The sequence below is a fragment of the Crocuta crocuta genome, unplaced genomic scaffold, assembly GCF_008692635.1.
Source record: "Crocuta crocuta isolate KB4526 unplaced genomic scaffold, BGI_CrCroc_1.0 scaffold108, whole genome shotgun sequence".
NCBI lineage: Eukaryota > Metazoa > Chordata > Mammalia > Carnivora > Hyaenidae > Crocuta > Crocuta crocuta.
This window is the reverse complement of record NW_027532825.1, coordinates 4,117,010-4,139,273: the sequence shown is the minus strand read 5'-3', so window position 1 is coordinate 4,139,273 and position 22,264 is coordinate 4,117,010.

Here is a 22,264-nt window from a genome sequence, read left to right as displayed (position 1 = left end):
GGTGACCTTCTTGGGGGTGGGAGGGGGAGAGGAATCCTAGGTAAAGCACATGTGGCTTCCTTTTTGTGACAAAAATGTTGTAAGCATGACTCAATAAGAGGTGCAAATTTCTCTGAATATACTGAAAAACAACTTCCTTTCATATAGTAGCTTTGACTCCCTCAGAAGTTCTAATAATTTGTGGATGTGATATCTTAGGTTTTCCCTGTAAATAATACTGTTTTGTCTTCTTTTCTCTTTGTCTCTCTAAATTTCTTCTTATTTTTTTTTTGAGAGAAAGAGAGAGAAAGCATCAGTGGAGAGGGGTAGAGCAAGAAAGAAAGAGATGGAGAGAGAGAGAATTCCAAGCAGGCTCCACACCCAGTGGGGAGCCCAATGGGATCTCTATCGCATGACCCTGAGATCATGACCTGAACTGAAATCAAGAGTTGGACACTTAACCAACCAGCCACCCAGTCACCCCTCAATTTCTTACTCTCTTATTATTATTAATTATTATTATTATTACTATTATTTGGCATCTAACAAAATAAATTCTTCATGAAAGCAAGGATTGTGATTGTTTGGTTTACTTCTATCATTACAGCAGCTTGAAGAGCTGACCCACACACACAGGTGCTCAATACTACTTGTGGAGTAAATAAATACATTTTATGGGGTTAGGAAAATTTCTTTCCATCCCTACCTTGTTAGCACACACCTTCCTGCCACCCAGAAGTCCACCTCTTATTACCTATCTTTTCTGAATCGAAGTAGATGATAAAACATGTTTTCTTTTTGAATCAATTAATATAATGTTACTACTTTGTAGACAAATTAAACCAAAACTAAACCATTGTTTTATTCCAGATATGCAACTTAATTCTTTGTGTATACACACACAGTAGTAGCTAGCCAATGCTAAGTGAGACACAGACTATCTGAAATGTAAAAATACTCTTGGGACGCTAACTGACTACAGACACGAGCAGATTGAGAACATTGCTCAGATACAGAAAATGGCATATTTTCCATTGAGTTTTCAGAAGTGATCAAAGAGTAGTTTGTCCCAGGGGACAGAGCTGGGAGCCATTGAAAACAACATGCAAAAAACCACTCTCGGAAGAAGACAAAAGACCCATAAAAGCATCTTCCACTCATACATGAGACATAGAAAACAAAAATATTAAATAACACGTGCATTCCCAATTATGTCAACAATAATGTTAAACAGCAACGCAATAAGCAGGTCAATCAAAAGGCAAAGATTATCAAACTATTAAAAAAGTGATCTGGGGACCCTGGATGGCTCACTCTGTTGAGTGTCTGACTTTCAATCAGGTCATGATCTCACTGTTTGTGGGTGGGAGTCCCACACCAGGCTCCAGGCTGACAGCCCAGAGCCTGCTTGGGATTCTCTTTCTTCCTCTCTCTCTGTACCCTCAAATGCTCACTCCCTCTGTCTCTCTCTCAAAATAAGTAAATAAACTTTAAAAAATTATGAAACTCTATGCTGTCTATAAGAAACACTCTTTAGATTTAATGATACAAATAATTCAAAGTAAAAGGAGGTAAAAAGATATATTATGCAAATAGCAAGCACAAGAAAGCTAGAGTTGTTCTACTGATACCACCCCAAACAAACTCACTTTGAAAAGTCACTAGGGATAAAAGGAGTCATTTCATAGTGACAAAAAAATCAGTTCCTTAGAAGACAGACTAACTATAAATATATACGTACTTAATACAGAACCTCTAAATAGGATGCACAGAGTGACAAATGGGAAGAGATAATGTCAACCATACAGTGAGAGTTGGACACTTCAATACCCCCACTCCAAATGATGCGGAATAACTAGACAGAGGCCAACAAAGACATAGAGGAATTAACGAACTCTATTATCGACCTAACTCACATTATCTGTAAAATATTCCATTCAACAATAGCAGAAGGTCTTCTCCAGTGCATTCTGCGTCGCTTTCATTTTATGAAAAAGCCAATTTTAAATTTACATGAAACTTAGCTAAATGCAATGTTTTTGTGAAGGAAGGCTGCTGGTCTCTCTTACAAAAACATGGCCACCATCCTTTGGCCTTGTTTCAAGAAAGACACTTGCAAGGTCGTTGTATTTGTATGTTTTAGTGTCAGCGCACAGGGACACACTCGCCATCCACTGCCAGATACTCCTCAACCCACACACCATCAAGCGTCCTCAGTTGGTCATTCTTTGATAAAGAAGTTACATTTGCAAACTTTCCATCCCCTGGCTCTCCTGCCATTTTCTATGACGGAACATACATGAGACCATAACACAAGTGCCAGCCCATTTTATAAGATTCAAGTCGTATAAAGTATATTTTCCCACCACAATGGGATGGGATTGAAAATCAGCTGCATAAGAAAGGTTGGGAAATCATAAGTGGAGATTAAAATTTTCATTGTTAAAAAGGAGATGAGGTCCATCTTTTTGGTAAAATGATTATTCAAATATTTGCCTGTATAAAAATGTGAGTTTCCTTGTGGCTTCTCATCACAGAGACAATATCTTTTGCTGAGGTCTTATCGGAGAGATGATTTGCAAGCACTTTGTCTCAGTTCTGTGGCTTCATTTTTCCTTTCCTCACCATGTGCTTTGAAGTGTAAAAGACTTTAAGTTTGATGAGATTTAATTTATCAAATTATCCTCTTATGGATCATTTATTATGATGATGAATTTCAGAACATGTTGCCCTTCCAATTCTTATGAAGAATTTCTTACATTCTGTTCTTGGAGAAGTTTTATAGTTTTATCACTTAAGTTTAGATCTGTTCTTGGTTTCATATTTTTTTTAAATTTTGTATTGGAGTATTGGAGTGAAGCAAAAATTCAAGGTGTCTGTGTTTTGTTTTATTTGGGGGGATTTTTTTTTTTTGTCTGCCGACATCCAATGATTCTAGCACAGCTTTGTTGAAATGTTAATATCCTATAAATATTGTCTTATCTTAGCATTTTTGTCAAAAAATTGATTGATCATAAATGTAAGGATTCATTTCTGGACTTCCATTCTGTCCATTTAGATATGTGTCTATACGCATGTCAATAACACATTGCTTTGATTGTTGATGATTTAAATTTTGAAATTGGGTACTTTCTCAATATCAAAAATTATAATCCAAACATTTTTCAATGGAGGGGGGCTAGTCCAGATACTTTGCATTTCCACATAAATTCAAAATCAACTTTTGATAAACATTGCCTTGAATTTATCAATCACCTTAAGAGGAATTGCCATCTTAACAGAGTTGAGTCTCTCAATCTCTGAAGAGAAGATGTCTCTCATTTATTTACACCTCCTTCTGGAGCGCCAGGGTGGCTCGATCAGTTGAACATCTGACTCGGTGTTGGCTCAGGTCGTCATCTTATGGCGCATGAGACTGAGCCCTACATTGCTCCACCCTGGCAGTGCAGAGCCTGCTTCAGGTTCTCTCTTTCTTTCTCTCTCTCTCTGCCCTTCCCCTACTCACGTGCAGACTCTCTCGAGAAATAGATGAATAAAATTTTAAAGAAATTTACTGACACCCCCCTCTCCATGCTACTTTGTAGTTTTCACTACATGAATTTTGCACACTTCTTTTGTTACATGTATTTATAAGTGGTTTTATTATTTTTTTAATGTTTACTTACTTTTGAGACACAGAGGGAGCACGAGCAGGGGAAGGAGCAGAGAGAATGGAAGACACAGTATCTGAAGCAGGCTCCAGGCTCTGAGCTGTCAGCACAGAGCCTGATGCGAGGCTCAAACCCATGAACCATGAGATCATGACCTGAGCCAAAGTCAGACGTTTAACCGACTGAGCCACCCAGGTGCTCCAATAGTTTTGTTATTTTTTATATTTTTGTAAAAGGAAATGTCTTAATTTTATTTTGGATATTTTGTTACTATCCAGTATACAGAAATACAGTTAGTGTAGGCTTTGATCTTATATCCTGTAATCTTGCAAAGGAATTTATTAGTTCTAGTATTTTTTTTTTTTTTGATTCCTTGGGATTTTCTTAATGCAGACTTGTGTCATCTGTGAATAAAACATTTCTAATCAGGGCACTTTTTATTTTATTTTACCTTATTTTATTTTACTTTATTTTTACTCTACTTTTAAAACCTTATTTTATTTTATTTTATTAATTTTTTTCTGGCTCAGTTGCACTATCTAGGATGTCTAAACTATGTTGGGTAGCAACAGCAAAAGCAGACATCCTTATCTTGTTCCCGATCATAAGGTCAAAGCATTCACGTCTTTCATCGTGAAATATAGTAGCTGCAGGTTTCTGTGTAGCACTTGATCATTTGGAGTGTTTTTTTCTAACATGAATTTTTGAGAGTTTTATCATAAATGGGTGAAAGCTGTCGTCTGTGCTTTTTGTGCATTCGAGAAAATGACTCAATTGTTTTTGCTCTCTATTCGACTAATGTAGTTTTGGAATGTTTAACCAGCATTGAATTCGTGAGACCATCCAACTAAATCATAACATAAAAATCATGTTTACAAGTAACCAGCTTCAATTATGGCTAGCTTTTTAAAGGATGTTTATGTTTAAATTTATGACACTTTTCTGTAGTTTTCTTATGGTTTCTTTGCCTTTGGAATCAATGTAATACAGTGTTCATATATGAAACTGAAAAGTTCTCATGGGGCACCTGGGTGGCTCAGTCAGTTAAGCATCTAACTTCAGCTCAGGTCATGATCTCATGGTATGTGAGTTCGAGCCCCACGTTGGGCTCTGTGCTGACAGCTCAGAGCCTAGAGTCTGCTTCCAATTCTGTGTCTCCCTTCCTCTCTGCCCCTCCCCTACTCACACTCTGTCTCTCTCTGTCTCTTAAAAAAGTGAATAAATGTTTTAAAAATTTTTATAAAAAGAGAAACGTTCTCATTCTATTTTCCTAAAGAATTGTGAAATATTGGGAGTATTTATTCCTTATCATTATTCTAAATATTCCAAATATTCAGTGAAGCTATCTGAAATTGGGTGATTTTTTGTTTTGTTTGTTTTTTCATCTACTTGGTGTCTTTTTTTTCCCCTTTTTCCTTTTAAATTTCTTCCTAGTAAGACAACAGGATATTGCTCAGGTTTGAATTCCAATCTCTCTAAAGCCCTGCTTATTTGAAAATCACTCTTGTTCCATTTGGAACTGAATGGACTGTGATTTAATTCAAAGAGTTTAGGGCCAATAAGATGTGAGATATTTCTTGCTGGAGGTTCTGGGAGAGAGCTTCCTCATTTGTTAGAATTTCTGTTAACAGGTCTTTTTACTTTTTTTTTTTATTATTATTTTGGGTAAAAGTGATGGCCAAAAATTCCATAGCCTTGTCTCTACTGGCCATAAATTTAAACTGAGTAAAAGTAGACAAGACCAAATAATTAAGGAAAATACAATCAAAATCAAATAAATCAAATGGGAAATTTCTCTGTCCTCTGGAAATCTAGTTCCCAATGAGACATTAATGTCTTTATTTTTTAAAGACAGTGTGTGACAGATTTTTCTTGCAGAAAAAAATTATAATGATATAAAAGAGAAATGAAAATTATAATCTTACCATATATGAAGGAGTGAACACTTCAGAGACAACGTTTTCAAGAAAAAATTATGAGTTTTGATAATTCAGATACAGAAATTAAGAGGCAAGGGATTATTAGTCTTTCAAATTCAAAACCTATTGTGGAATTCAGGATAAAATGTTGAGGCATTTCCTCGTTTTAAATTACTGCAAAACCTTGGTTTGTGAGCATAATTAGTTCCCAAAATATGCTTGTAATGCAAAGCACTCGTATGTCAAAGCTAATTTCCCCGTAAGAAATAATGGAAACTCAGATGATTCATTCCACAACGAATCATCATATAAAAATGATTATAATACTATAATTGAATACAAGATAATGAATAAAATACAAAATGTAAAGAAAATAAACAAATTAACCTATACTTAACCTTTGAAAACCTTCATGGCTTGTGTGAAGGAGACAAGAGAGAGGAGGGTTATTGTGTAGGACAACTTTCACTATCACTAATGGATATTGACAACAGTATTAATAAACTCTTGTCATATATTGCATTTAATGTAAGTAGCAATAAGGCAGCAGAGGAAAGGGTCTGTATCTGCATGGAGCCTGACCTAGAATGAAGCAAAGCCTTCCTAAACTCACTCTTTTATGGAAAAGCAAAGGACTGCCCATAGGTCCTTGGAAGTGACAAAAAATACACTAGTGCCAGTTGTGGGCACCTTCCAATGTTCTGAGAAAAATCACTGATTTCTGCCAAACACTGGGGCCTGAGACTGAGCATTTAGGCAGGAGAGACAATCCCCCACAATCCCACAGTAAGAGAGAGAGAGAGAAAAGAAAGAGAGAAGATGCATTGTCCCAGTTGTGATCATGTGACATTCGGCGTCACATACATCTTGTCGTGTAAGACATCGCTTGTTTATCAAGTTAAAATTTATTAGAAATGTTTGCTCATCTAGCAGAGCAATTGCAGAACAAGTTACTCACAATCCAAGGTTTTCCAGTATTCTAAGCTTCAAAGACTGTCTGCAAACTGTGGAAAATGTCGTGGCTCCTGGTCGAACCCTCTGGGTTATTCATGTGTCCCCAGGAGGGGACCATTATCAGTTGAGACTGAATGGGGTCAAGCAACTGATGAGGCTACACTGTTCAGACTGCCCTCACATTGCCCAGACACCGCTGCATGGGACTGAGGAACACATCGACTAGTGTAGATTTGCCACACCGCTGAAGACTCTAAGATTCTGATCGCCAGAACCAAGCAAAAGTCAGTCCACACTGGTGTGCCTTGCAGTGAGGGAGTCCACATGATACGAGGCATGTATCCCCCACCCACTCCTGGCTGTAGACCACACCTGACTTTTGACTCCCCCCCGGGTTGGGGCCTCACCATCGTGGACACTTCGTCAAGTGCCCTGTGTTGTTCTGACAGTCTGGTCACCTGACTGCAGCCATACCACGGCGGTCCTTGAGACTAATCTGTCATGTTTTCAGTCTTCCAGCCCATCTAACGTCTTACAGTAACACGATGTTTATTGTAAAAGCCACTCAGATATGAGCTGATAGTCTGGTATTTGATGGCCTTTTCATGTTCCCTGCCATTCACAACTACCTGGTGTGAGTGAATTTGTGGATGACCTGCTCAAAAGTCAAACTCAGAAAAGATTGCCCAAGCCATCTCCCTCCTTTCTCCCTGTCCACACACCAAGAATCACTGTGGCCATGGGTTGGTGAGTGACGGTGTCACCAGAAAGGGATGGTGCCCTCCCAGGTGCTTCGTAAGTATCAAGATAAAAGGAGTAAGGGATTTATGTAGACTTTTTTGGAAAATTCAGGATTCCACCCAGCTGTTTCCAGCAATGACATATCTGACTTTTCCCTATTGGCAGCCCGGGGCAACCCGGTTGTCACTCTCTAGGTGACAACTAGGACAAAAGAATTTTAATTAATTTTTTAAGTTTATTTATTTTTGAGAGAGAGAGAGAGAGGAAGAAGTCCAGAGAGAGAGAAAATCCCAGGCAGGCTCCACGCGGTCAGCACAGAACCTGATGCGGGGCTTGATCACACTAACCTGGGCCGATATCAAGAGTTGAACACTTAACCAACTGAGCCACGCAGATGCCCTTGGGAAAAAAATATTTTAAAAATATGAATTTAATTCCAGTTAAGCTTTTTAAAAGTCCCCTTGTGCCTCTTCCCCATGGCCCCTCCAGGTGACAGGTCCAGGCTAAATTTGGGGATGGCTGGGGAAAAGGTGAGGTTACAGTACCTGGAAATGGAAAGGGGTGTTGGTGTCCAGATTTTGGGAGAAAAATTAACAGCAGCCCCTGCGAAAGAAACACCTTAGATCCCAGGATTTAACGGGGGAGGGGTGGACGTTGAAGTACTGAGTCTTCAGAATTATCCCCTGGAGACTTTCTCACAAAAGGAAAGACCCTCTTTCCTTAGGAAATGCAGCTGTTAGGAATGGCCGCACATGACCAACACTTAGCTGGTGCAGGGGGTAACCTGCTGAGTATTTCACACTGTGCTTTAATCTGTATCCCCTTAACTCCATCAAAAGGTCTATTTGAGGGGCGCCTGTTTGGCTCAGTTGGCTAAGCATCTGACTTCGGCTCAGGTCATGATCTTACGGTTCATGGGTTCGAATCCCGTGTTGGGCTCTGTGCTGACAACCAGCTCAGAGCCTGGAGCCTGTTTCAGATTTTGTATCTCCCTCTCTCTCTGACCCTCCCCTGCTCACACTGTCTCTCTCTCAGAAATTAAAAAGAAAATTTTAAAAAGTCCATTTGAAAGAGTGGGGGAAGTGGTATCTGGGGGGTTTAGTCAGTTAAGTGTCAACTGCTAGTTTCTGCTCAGGTCTTGATCTCAGGGTTCGTGGGATCGAGCCCTGTGTGGGACTCTGCGCTGGCAGTCCAGAGCCTGCTTGGGAGACTCTGTCTCCCTCTCTCTCTGTTCCTCTCCCACTTACGCTCTCTGTCTCTCTCAAAAATAAAACAAATAAACTTAAGAAAAAAAGAAAGAAAGAGCGGGGGAATGACGCAGCTCCTACACTTGGCAACACCTGTGCCTGCAGTCACCACCGCATTCCCAGATGGGCCATTACCCTTTCAGTGGTCGATGAATAACACATTCCCAGAGACACCCATGGACACAAGGGACAGGTTGGATGGCTTGCCTTCAGGTGGCCCTTATATACAAACACAAGAACTTATCCCAATTATTAACAATGGCTTGGAAACCCAGTGGGGGCACTGCCAAGCTATGGGCACACTTGGGGAGACAATGGCAAACATCATTCCCACATGCCATGTGCTCCCTGTGACTTTGCTCTGGGTGTGAAAGTCAGCCTGCAGCACGCCTCTCTTCCAGAAACACAGCGACTTGCACCTTAGGGGTGGTCATGAGAGGGTTAGGTCTTTAAGTAAATGCCAGCAGGAGGTCATATGGCACTCAGATAATGAGAGACATCTCTCCAAAGTGAGGCTTTCCTGGTGACAAGGCTAGACAGGCTTTGAGGATGGCTGACCGGTAATTTATATACACCCTGTGGACAATTTTCCCTACAATGAGAGTCATACAGTCACTTTAGCTGAGTGCTTAATGGTACTGTTGACTGTGCAAAGCATTCAGGTCAACCTCACCCCTTTAGCCAGGGTCTATAGACTATGGGATGGCCCTGAACTTACTTCTTGGGGCCCAAGACATTGTCTTTACATTTATAAACATACCCTTGCTCTATCCCAAGTGGAAAGGTCAACCCAGATATTTAAAAAGGAAGCTACTTGGTTTTCAAAGACAGGTCTTGACTTTTTGGGGGGATTTATGCAGCTTGCGGACATAGTTGAGGCCACTATTGTAGGTTGGCTTTTTTCTGCTGCAGGAAGTCTTACTGCAAATGTTGGATGGAACACATTGAACAAATTGGGTCTTAGTCTTTTTCGGTCAAACCAACTGTCAAGGACAAAATGGCCTGTTCTTAGAAATATTCACCAGAAGCCAAGAGGGTACAAAGCGCTGGATGTTTGGGGGGAGATCACTCTCTACAGGTCTCACGTTTCAGTGTGGAGACACTGGCAACTCTTCTACATAATATTTTTATTTTTTTAATTTTTTAAAGTTGATATATTTTGAGAGAGAGTGTGTGTGTGTGTATGTGTGAGAGAAAGAGAGAGTATGAGTAGGGGAGGAACAGAGAGAGTTGAGAGAGAGAATCCCAAGCAGGCTTGACACTACCAGTGCAGATCCCAACGGGGAGCTCAATCCCATGAACCATGAGACCATGACCTGAGCCAAAATCAAGAGTCAGGCGCTTAACTGACTGAGCCACCCAGGTGCCCTTCTTTTTCATAATCTTTTCAAAAGTAAAATCACAAGGTATTTGTCTTCTCTGACTGACATTTCTCTTAGCTCCATCCATGTTGTTAAAAATGGCAAGATTTCTTTCTTGATGGCTGAATAATATTCCACTGTATAAGTGTGTGTCATTATATGTATATATATACACATATATATAATTTCTCCTTTTCTTTTTCATCAATTCATCAGTCGATGAATATTTGGGCTCTTTCCAAAATTTGGTATTGTTAATAGTGCTTCTGTAAACATCTGGGTGCATGTGCCCTTTTGAATCTGTATTTTTGTAACTTTTGGGTAAATACCTAATGCAATTGCTAGGTCATAAGGTAGTTCTATTTTCAACTTTTTGAGGAACCTCCACACTGTTTTCCACAGTCGCTGCACCAGGTTGTATTCCCACCAACAGCATAAGATGGTCCCCTTTCTCCACATCCTCACCAACACCTATTGTTTCTTGTGTTGTTAATTTTGGCCATTCTGACAGGTGTGAGGTGTTATCTCATAGCGGTTTCGATTTGTATTTCCCCGATGATGAGTGATTTGAACATCTTTTCATGTGTCTGTTAGCCCTCTGGATGTCTTCTTTGGAAAAACGTCTATTTAATGTGAATTAACTTTTTAATAGCTTCTTTGCTTGATGAATGGATATGTATGGATAGTATGAATTAAATCAACAATAACTATCTTTTTTTTTGACCCTGTTGAATAGTTTTTGAGGTGTCCTGCGCCTGGTTTCTGAGATGTTGTGCCACCTGTTGAGTTTGCAGCATCACCTGAGAGAGGAGATTTAGCATTTCTTTCCAGACCAAACTCTCCAGGTCCTTCCTTTGCAGACTTATATGGTTCTTAACTTTTGCATTCTTGATCCGCAAGGTTAAAGGCTGCCTTGCAAAACGTGGAAGTGATAGAGAGCTCAGTAATGTTCGGTGTGTAACTATACTCCACAGAACAGGGCACATAGCGAAAACGCCGTCTTTGGTTCACTGACAGCCAGCCACTGAGTGTGTGTCTGCACCCCAGAAATGTACCCTGAGCTAGCGACACCGCAACAGGTGCATACTCCTGCCAGACACAGCTACTGTCATTTTCATATCAAAACACTTCATCACGTCCACACAAAGTCCTTGCTTTTTCCTGGACGCCTGGGGCGCCGCCTGTGTTCTTTAATAACCTGCTCATGCACGTGAAAAACAGGTGCCTGCTTTTTTTTGTTCATGTTCCCCGTGGGTCACCGACCCGAGTGCCTTCGCCGTCTTCATCTCCTATCTCTGTCATCTGTATCTGGCTTCATTCTGGATGTCTTCCTCCGGCTCCTCCTTTGTGACCGGCAGCATTCTGGTGAACGGTTGCCTGCTGTGCATGAATCATGAGTTTTATTTTCTGTATTTTATCCTGTGTTGATGTGTTAAGAAGCTTGCTGGCCGAGGAGAGGCTGCCCCTCCCAAGGCCAACCAGTTCTTAGCAAAAGGGCTCTAAAGAGCGTGTCTTACATAAGCAAATCAGCCAACCCAGAATGGAGATCCCTGAAGACCCTTTTTATCTAGATGTCACCCCCCACGCCTGTATTCCCCATGCTCTAAGTCATTGCAGGCCCTCCAGGGAACTAGAGACAAGCCTTCTGCAGCCCTTCCGACTCACTAAACCCTCTGTGTTTCTTCTTCCCCACCTTGCTTTTCCCCCAGGAAATCCCAATAAAGGCTTCAGAATAGGCTTTCCCTTTGCTCCTGTTTCTGCCTCCTAAGCAAAACCTGATGCTTCCTCTGGGGCCCTGCATGGGGTGGGAAATGTAAGTCATAAAAATAGCCCCACGCACAGCCTACTCACTCAGTCCCTTCTGTAAATTAAAGCTCATGGCCACAAATGAGTGGCCTACAGTCTGGTGAGAATTCCTGCGATGCGGTGTTTCCCCATTTCGATGGTGGAAAGATTTCCTGTAAGCTGCTTTTGTCTTACTAATGTGACCTCACTGAAGTTGGAAAGAGATGCTCACACTCAGCTCTTGGTAGTGGGAGCAAGCGCTGTTGGGCAAACCGCTGATAGGGATTGGGTTGGACATCACCTCTTTCCAGAAACCTTCACCCCACACCCGACTTCAGGATTCTGAAGGGTACCCTGCATGTACCCTTCTTAAATATGTCACACAGGTGTTGTATTGCCTGTGTTCCTAATTAAAATAAACAGAAAGTAGTTGATCCATATTCATCGCGATCGCAGGCCGTGCCCTATTCATATTTCACATAATCGATAGTAAGCCAAGTACATGGCATAAGGAGGTTATTCAATAAATATTCTTATCCAAACACGAATAGCTACTATGACAAATATTTTCTAAGCTCTTCTTATAAACAGGGACTGCACTAATACTTAGGTTATGGAAATGAAGAACACATGTACTTTTCAAGAATAGGGTGGGAATATCGATGAGGAAGACATCTGTGCCTCAACACAAATACATGAAAGACCAAAGAAGACTTGTTTGGGAGATAAAGCAGTGAAAGACATCAGGTGGAGTGGTAGGTGGGGTTATGCCTCAGAAAGTGTCATGGGGCACCCGAGAGGCTCAGTCCGTTAAGCATCCGACTCTAGATTTCGCCTGTGGTCATGATCTCATGGTTTGTGAGGTTTTTTTTTTTAATGTTTTATGTATTTCAAGGAGAGAGAGAAAGCGTGAGCAGGGGAGGGTCAGAGAGAGAGGGAGTCACAGACTGAAACAGGCTCCAGGCTCTGAGCTGGCAGTCAACACAGAGCCCGACGCGGGGCTCGAACCCACGAACCGTGAGATCATGACCCAAGCGAAAGTCGGACGCTTAACCGACTAAGCCACCCAGGCGCCCCAACATGGTTTGTGAGTTTGAGCCACCACATCGGGCTCTTCCCTAGCAGCGTGGATCCTGCTTGGGTCTCTCTCTCTCTCTCTCTCTCTCTCTCTCTCTCTCTTTCTCTCTCTGTCTCTCTCTCCCCCTCCTTCCCTCTTCCCCTCCCCAGCTCACTCCCTCTCTCTTTCAAAGTAAATTAATTAATTAAAGTAAGGCTCACATGTCATGCCCATGAGTTTGGACAGCAATGACATGGCATGTTATAAAGGACATGGGATTGTCTGCTGTCACCACCACGTGCTCTGAATGACTTCCTGCTATGCTTTATCACTAACGTTTGGGATGCAACATTGGTGTAGGTGGTGCAGAAACAACATTAAGTGAACCATACATTTACATGTAAAGGATGATCATAAGGGGAACGGCTTCCTTTTCCTTCAAGTGACTCTATACACAGAACCATTATTTGTTTAAGAGAAGGGAGAGAAGCCAGAGGTGATGGTGCTTTGGGGGAAGAGAGAACTTTCCAGGGACAGTTATAACAACACCTACCCTGGGGTCTAGGCACGGTAGGAAAGAAGGGAGAACCCCGCCCCACTTCAAATGTTTCCACTCATACACCTCCAACCATCATCACCCTCGGTGTGCATTTTCACATTGAAATACCAAGTGCAGGGTAAACGTCGTGAATTGTGAGGTTGGGAGACCTCAATGTGTACACTAACTTTGTCACATCAATGAGATGTTTTTCGCATCCTTAAAATGGGAATCACAGTACCTACTTCCTAAGACTCTAGTGCTAATTAAAAGAACAAAGATGTGAAAGCCCATGCCTATCTCCAAGTGTTTAAAAATATAGCCTACTTTTACTCATTTAATGGATAGCAATATCTTTAGTTCTGTGTTTAAATGCTGCTGATTGGTGGGTCGTACATTTCTGGATGAATTCTCATTGTGAGTCAAGACACGGGTTGTAGGTCTGTCTTTGAACATCAATCCCTGATTCATTTACTCATTCATTCAAGTGTTCATGCATTTACTCAACAAGTATTTATTGGTCGCCTCACCATTTATCAAGCACAGAAGATGACAATAAAAACAAAAAACAAAAAACAAAGTCTCTTTCCTCATGAGTATAAATCAAATGTGGGTATAGGGTGGGCTAGCAGATACTGAAAAATAATTGCACAGATGATGATTTATTTACATGCGTGCTAAAGCTTAAGAGGTAACAAATACCTTTCAAGCTCTCTCTGATTTTCTCTAAGATCTTTACTGTCTTTATCTTCTCCAAGACCAGCTTTTGTGATCACATTTTTGGACATGGTGCTTTGTAGCCAAACTCTAGAAAACCACACTCATTCCTTGTATTCTGGCATCATCTCTCAATCCTTGCTTTCTTGGATTTCTGTAGCAGTGCCCAAGCCTCTAGACATGCCAGGGCCCAGAGCAAAGAATCAGAGGGAGTGGCACTGCCTTCCATCCAGGGCAAAGTCCTCCCAGAGAATCCCTCTGTGAGAGATCTCTGCATACAAGTCCCTGAGAAGCCTGGCTCTAGAAAACGTCCTCAAACTCTGAGGTCACCCATCTCTTGATTACACTCCATAGCCATTGATCCCCGCCTGGGATGACTTTAAGATTCAACTTGAAAAACACTTGATTATAAAGCCCCTTCCTACACACATTTCCCTAAGGAGCCCTGACTCACATCTATCCCGGCTTCTTCTGCACATTCTGGTGGGATTTCCTAGCATGTGAGAGGAGCAATTAAGATTAGGTTTCAAGATTAAACTTTATCAGAATCCGTAAGCTTCTCAGTGAATGGCCTCAACTGAGCATATTTAAGAAGGTTCATGAATTTCTTCATCAGTTATGACCCAAAAGTATTGGAAAAAGATTTAAGAAATTATTAGAACTATGTCGTTTCCATCTAAAAACCTCCCTTTGCCTTTTATTCTTTTTATTAAAAAAACAGCTTTATTGAAACATAATTCATACCATGCAGTTCACTCATTTAAAGTGTACACTTCATTTGTTTTTAGTACATTCACAGATATGTACAACTATTGCCACAGTCAAGTTTAGAACATTGCCATTGTCACATAAAGGCAACCCTCATACGTTTTACTCATCCCCCTACCACCCTCCATCCAGAACTAAGCGACCATTAAATCTGTAGTAGGGTCCCCTCCTAAAGGAAAGAAAAATAAAACAACCTCAAAGCAACATGACTATAAGCATACCTGACAACATGCCTCACGACCTTGTAGCATGACACCACTTAACCCACTACATGTTTGTGTGTCACCATACATGGGAGGTAAAGAAGTAAAACTGTATAAAAACTACACCACGTGGCATTCAGGACTCAGTTCTTTGGGTACAAACCCAATTGACCTGTGCCAGCAGGAATAAAGTTGCTCCCTGGAAAGAAAAGCTCGGTGTCACGACTCTCTGTGCAAGAATCCTGCTACAAACCTACTTTTTGTCTGTAGATTTTCTCATTCTGAACACTTCATATGAATAGAATGATCTACTACGTGGTCTGTTGTGATGGGTTTCTTTCTCTCTCTCTTTTTGAATTTTTTAAATGTTTATTTGTTTATTTTGAGGAGAGGAGAGGCACACAGAGAGAGAAAGAGGGAGAGAGAGATCACAACCGTGAGATGGTGACCTGAGCCAAATCAAGAGTTGAACACTCAACCAACTGAGCCTCCCCCCCCCCGCCCCCCGCTCCAGGTGTTCCAATGACTGGTCTTTTTCATGTAGCATCATGTTTTCAAGACTCATTCGTATTTTAGCATGAATCAGAACTTCATTCCTTTTTATGGCTGAACAATATTCCACTGTATATGTCTATCAGATTTTAACATTTGTTATCTGATGAGAATTTAAATTGTTTGGGTGTTTTGGCTCGAATGACCGGCACTGCTATAAATATTTGTACAAAAGTTTGTGGGTGGACGTGTACCTTCACTTCTCCTGGGTCGACACCCATGGGCAGCACTGCTGTTGGTCATATGGTGACTCTATGTTTAGTCATTTGAGAAATCGCCAGACTGTTTTCCCAAGGGACTGAGCCATTTGACACAACTACCAAAATGACATGAGGCTTTCAATTTCTCTATGTCCTTATCCGCACTTTTCACTGTCTCTCTTTTCCATTGTAGCCATCCTGGTGGGCGTGAAGTGGGATTTCACAAAAAGACTCCTGGATGGTGTTTAACTCTTGCCAAAATTTTAGTTGTTAGTGCTTTTTCCTTAAGTGGAACTTATGGAATCCAATTAATGTATGGGAAGCACAGCCCGGAAAGATAGCAGTCAGTCCTGGAGTGAAGTGTTAACAGCTTTTCTTGAAATTTTCTTTCAGCTGCTGCTAAAACCTCTTTTTTTTTTCCTGCCTTCCTCTTTTTATGAACGAATAGGGTTTTTGATAAAAATTTTGATTGATAAACACACAAAATACACAAACGATATAAACAAGTCACATTGCTCTATGGATAATAAGTATAAACAAATCTAATTTAGATTCTACCAATTTATCAGCTTTATGTCTTCCTAGAAGAAACCAAGGAGAAGTAACATGTGGCATCAATAAATTATATTCTTAGTGAAGCCTCTCTACATTCACCACAGTCGCGGTGCTTAGAAATGTGGCTTTTATTTGAATAGATGGAGCCTTACCTGGGCAGTGAGAGTACTGATTGAATTGCAGACCCTCAGAGAACCTCACAGTTCACAGAGGCTAAACTTCTTATTTTACAAATGATGCCGTTGTGGTCTGGAGGTGCTAAATGGTTGACAAAGATGAAAGCTCTGATCTCCATATCCCATTGCTTTGGGTGTTTGCAAACTCTCAAGTGAGGGGAACATGGGTTACAAGACACAGATGTGCCTACCTCTGCCCCTCACTTCTCTACTCTCTTCCACATAAACACAGCCGAGAGAAATCATGAAATCAGAAGACTTCATTTAAAATATTTGAGAGCTCTGTGACCTTTGGACAGTTCTTTAAACTCTAGAAGCAATCGTTCCCCAAATTATAAAATGAGGAGAATTGTGCACATAAATCAAACAGGGAGAGAGCAAAGATTAAACTCAGTAATTTAGAAGAGCTGAGAAATGACACAGCAAATATCAAGCAAGCAATAAATACTACTTTGGTACAGGGGGATGGCTTGAGCATCGTACTTTTCCATGAAAATTCATGGCATCATACCTGCTGAGTTTTTATAATAAAGAAAATGTTCCTTAAGTAGTTCTCATTTATGATCAGAGGCTTTGCAACACAAATTAGTACGTATCACATGCTCTATTTTACAGGAGCTCATTCATATACTAAATCCCTCTCATTCCTATATGTGGGCCTCTTTTCCTGTTATGATGAAAGTCATCAATTTCTACTCCTTAAACACATCACTATCTTCTTCAAATTATTTTCCTAAAAACTTCTGGGGGCAAGTTATTTGCCAAACAGTTGTGATGATCATCTAGCCCAAACTTTTGATGTTTAGAGAAGAAACACCACCAAGAGATGGAACAACATGAAAGAAGTTACTTGGGTACTCACACACTGATGTAATATTAGAAGCCAGAGCCCAAGCTCTTACTTAAAAAGCATACAATTTCTTACCACTAATCTATCAATGTGTTCTGATAAAAATATTAACCACCTTACAGGTAATTTCTAACCATTGCCTATTTTTCGGAAATAACACACGAAAATATAAAGGTAATTCTTCTTAAGTGAAATGTTGACATATGTGTCTGAAGAGATAAACATCTCTTTATTACTAATTAATTTAACAGGAATTATTTCAATTATTAACATGAGAAAGGGAGGAGGTTAAGAGAGGATGGCAGAGATAATTTACAATATATTAATCTGAGTAGAAGGAATCTTTTATCTTCTTTGCCAATATTTTGCATCATAAAATGTGAATTTAGCTTAAACTAATTGAGTACATGAAAAGCAAAGCAAAGCAAAACAAAACAAAAACAAAGAGAGAGAGGAGAGAGAGAGAAAGAGAGAGATATTAGCTGTGATTACTAGAGTAATCATTCTGAATGTAAGGAATGTCACCCTGAGTTTTTACCAAGGCTTGTTCTAGTTCAATATTAAAGTGAATAGAGCATAGGTTTTCTTTCTTTCCCATTTGTCCTTTCCTGAATTCTTTAGGAAGTGTCCACCATGTGTCAAGTATTACAAGAAGCGCAGAGTATAGAATGAAAAGCAAGCAAGTGTCCTTGGTTTATGCTCCCAGGATCCTTCAAGTGAGTTGAAACTGATTCTAAGCAAATGATTAAGAACAGGTTGCAATGTTACAGTTTGACAGGTGCTATGAAGTAAGGGACGATGTTTGCTGAGGGAAGGCATGAGTGTGAGGGGTCTGAACACTGAGGTCTGAATGATGATGGGGAAGGTATTCAGATTTTCCAGTGGATGGGGCTAGACTGTTGGAAGGTAGGGAATAGATCGGGGAGAACCATTCGGGGCAGGGCAAACAATATGTCCCTCCTTTTCACAGAGGAAACATAAAGGCTACAAGGAACTAAAGAAAGACAAGTGTGAAAGCCACATAGAGTTGGGAGGAGGGAGCGGATGGAAGAAATGACACTGGAGAGGCCAGTAAATGGGGGACTATGGCCATAATAGGGAACTCGGTCTTGTTCAATGACAGCCTGGAAGTGTTTCGCTGTGACCATGAATGTGGAGCTTAATCAGATGTGCTTTTGAAAATACCATTTTGGCTGCAGCCTAGAGAAGGAAGTTATAAACCAGATGAGCAATGATGGTATCTTAGAATAAGAAGATGACATTACAGGGACACCTGGGTGGCTCAGTCAGTTAAGTGTCCAGCTCTGGATTTTGGCTCAGGTCATGATCATGCAGTTCATAGGATGAAGCCCTGCACTGGATTCTCTCTCTCTCCCTCTCTCCCTCTCTGCCCCTCCCCTGCTTGTGCACACACATGTGCTATCTCTCTCTCTCAAAATAAGTGAATAAAGACTAAACAAAAAAGAAGATGACATTAGAGATATGCTGTCAGTATAGAGCCAGCTTGGGATTCTCTCTTTCCCTCTCTCTCTGCCCCTCCCCGGCTTGTGTGCACTCTCTCTCTCTCAAAAATAAATACACATAAAAATTAAATAAATAAAAAATAAACAAAATTTAAAAAATACTAGAATCAAATTATAAACATTCCTAATATGTAATGTTCATGTAAGTGAAAATTATTTTCCAAATGAACAAAGAACAATGGTTCAGAGATGGAATAAATCCAAGACCATATTGAGCCACTGGGTTCATAACAAAACTAGTTTAAAAAGAAGGGAGTGGTTAATTATGTCATCTACTCTTCAGTAACAAATATAAATGAAAACATGTCCATTAAATTTAACAACTTTGAGGAGAATGGAGTAATCAGATGGACCCATTCTGGGATGACTTTCAAGAATTTTGATTATGAGGAGGAAAGGAGGCAGATTAGAGCTGCAAGCAAATGGAAGTAAAAACCTTTTGGGAAAAAAAAATTGTTCAGTTTAGTACACTTTTATTTTATTAAGTTTATTTATTTTTGAGCCAGAGAGAGAGAGAGTGTGTGTGTGTCCCACCCCACATGCCAGCAGGGGAGGGGCAGAGAGAAACGGAGAGAAAGAATCCAAAGCAGGCTCCACACTGTAAGTGTAGAGCCCAATGTGGGGCTCAAACTCAAAAACTGTGAGATCATGACCTGTGCCAAAGCCAGAAACTTAACTGACTGAGCTACCCAGACACGCAGTTTATTACATTTTTAAAAATCAGAACAACTGGAAGTAGGTAAATGTTGATAAGAGCCATTTGATAAGACATAAATAATGCATGCTATTGCATTCTACACAATCCATCCCTCCATTCATTAAAGTGAATTAGAAAAGGAACTAACTCAACAAATTTGGAAAGTATTTTCTACATACTGGAGATAACATATTTTTTATTCAAGAGTTTTTCCCAAATGAACAACCAAGAGAGTCATATCATCTCTGAATCTGTATTAACTTCTTGTTGCTGCCATCACAAATTATGGCAAAGCTAGTGGCTGCAAATAACACAAATTTCTTCTTTTACAGTCTGGAAGTCAGAAGCCTGAACTTGATCTCACAGCACCTAATCCAAGGTGTTAGCCTGACTACAATAACTCTAAAGGCCCAAGGGAGAGTCCATTCCTTTCCCTCTTTCAGCTTTACTTGGATAACGACTCCTTCTTCCAATCTTAAAATCCTGCAAGAAACACCTCTAAATGTCTCTGTGTTCCATCATACATCATCCTCTTTTTCACTGGACTTTCTTGCCTCTGTCTTATAAGGGCCTCTCTGAGTATTTAAGGCTTACCTAGATAATTTGGAATAATCTCACTTCAAGACCTCTACCTATTTTTTTAAGTTTATTTATTTATTTATTTTGAGAGAGAGAGAGAGCACTAGCAAGCAGAGAAGGGCAGAGACAGAGGGAGAGAGAAAGAATCGCAAGCAGGATCTGCCTTGGTAGAGCAGAGCCTGATGTGGGTCTTGATTTCACAAACTGTGAGATCATGACCTGCTCTGAAATCAAGAGCTAGACGCTTAACCCCCCAGGCACCCCTTCAAGATGTCCAACTTAATCACAGCTGTGAAATTCCGATTGCCATGTAAAGAAATATTCACAGGGTCAGGGCATTAGGACATGAACATCTTGGGGGAACCACTATTTAACATTTCATAGGTGGCCTTCCAGTCCTAAAAGATTCATATACACTCTACACGAAAAATACATTCATGCCGACATCTGTGCAACTCTCAACTCATTATACCATCAACTCATGTCCAAAATTCTATCTAGGCATCCTCAGCTTAAAGTCCTCATGTCTCACCATCGAACTCTGATATGGGTGAAACTTGGTATAATCCATTCTGAGGCAAAATTCCTTTCCATTTATGGACCTAAGAAAGTGGGGGAAAAACCATAATACAAGAGTGGGACATATGTTGGACCATAGTTGTAGAAATTCTCATTCAAAAAGAGAAAAATTAGGTGGGAAAAGAAATCACAAATCTCAATACATTTAAAAATGCAACTAGGAAGACTTCAATGTGGAAATAATTTTTAAAGTTTATTTATTTATTTTGAGAGTGAGAGAGAGATAGAGAGAAGGGGAGGATCAGAGAGAGAATCCCAAGCAGACTCAGTGCTGTCATGACAGAACAGAATGTGGGGCTTGATCCCATGAACCATGAGATTGTGACCTGAGCAGAAATCAGAAGTCGGATGCTCAGCTGACTGAGCCACTCAGGCACCCCAGGAAACAGTTTTAAATTTTTGAAATGAGAATTTGCATCCATGAACTGTAACAACGCATACAATTAGCATTCAATTTGAAAGAAAGTGCACCAAATGCATGTAATATAATATTCTATAAAAGAGAAAAACATAGGATTCATAATTACATAAGGAATAGGGCTTGTTTTCCAGTCATGAAGGGTTAGGGTGTACTACTCTAAACCTCCTGCTGAAAACTATTAGAAAATATGAATGTCACAGAAAAAAATAAAGTCTGTTCCAGTGGACTGAATTCTTACCAAGACAGTAAAGACTTGAGAGATCAAGATCCTCAAAATACAAGGAATGCAGAAATGAGTCCAAAATTCAACTATGCTTTTCCATACAAAGCATTGGCAATTTATGGTAGCAACTTCAGCTTGAAAAACTTGAGCAGATGCTTGCTATCTCATAACCCTGTCTCTCAAAAATAAATAGACGTCAAAAAATAATTTGAAAAAAATAAAAATAAAAAATAAACTCATGAAGGGTTACCATCTGCAAGTAATAATAAACAGAAATAGACAAATCTAATAAAAGAAAACATGAAAACCACATCTAATCGGCTAATTAACACACTGGAATAGAAGGATAACCACCCACCAGAAGTAAATGAAATCTTGCTGGGAGAAAATAACATGACAGAAATCCGGGTTATCTCTTTCACTTCTCAAAGTCAAGAGTCAATAACACCTTACCAGGCGTACAAGCATACTAGATCAAGTCACAAAAACCTAGAGAAAAACAGACAATAGAAATAGGATTACAGATGGTTTAGTTTTATGGAATTGTTAAATATAGGCATTAAAATAAGATAGTTGACAGAATGCTTGTCTATTTCATATACACAATAATCTGTAAGTGAATAGAAAAATCAAGAAAAAATTTAAGGAGAGAGTAAAACCACACTGAATTATTAATTGATCAGAAGAGCTATAATTAAAATTGATGTACATAGTCAGAGAGGTCCATAAGTGAATACTCTGAATCATTAACTATACAGAAAATGTTTGATGTATTATACCGTATTAGAGATTGACAAACTCATGTATTTTTGTACCATCCTTGACATGATAATCGATTTTACATTTTTCTTTTTTTGTTTTTTTTTTTTTGGAGGGGGGATTTAACCCTTTCTAACAGCTAAACAATTCATAAGAAGAATACTATTTCATGCCACTTGAAAATTACCTGAAATTTAAATGTCAATGTCAGACTGAAAATGTGAAATTTAA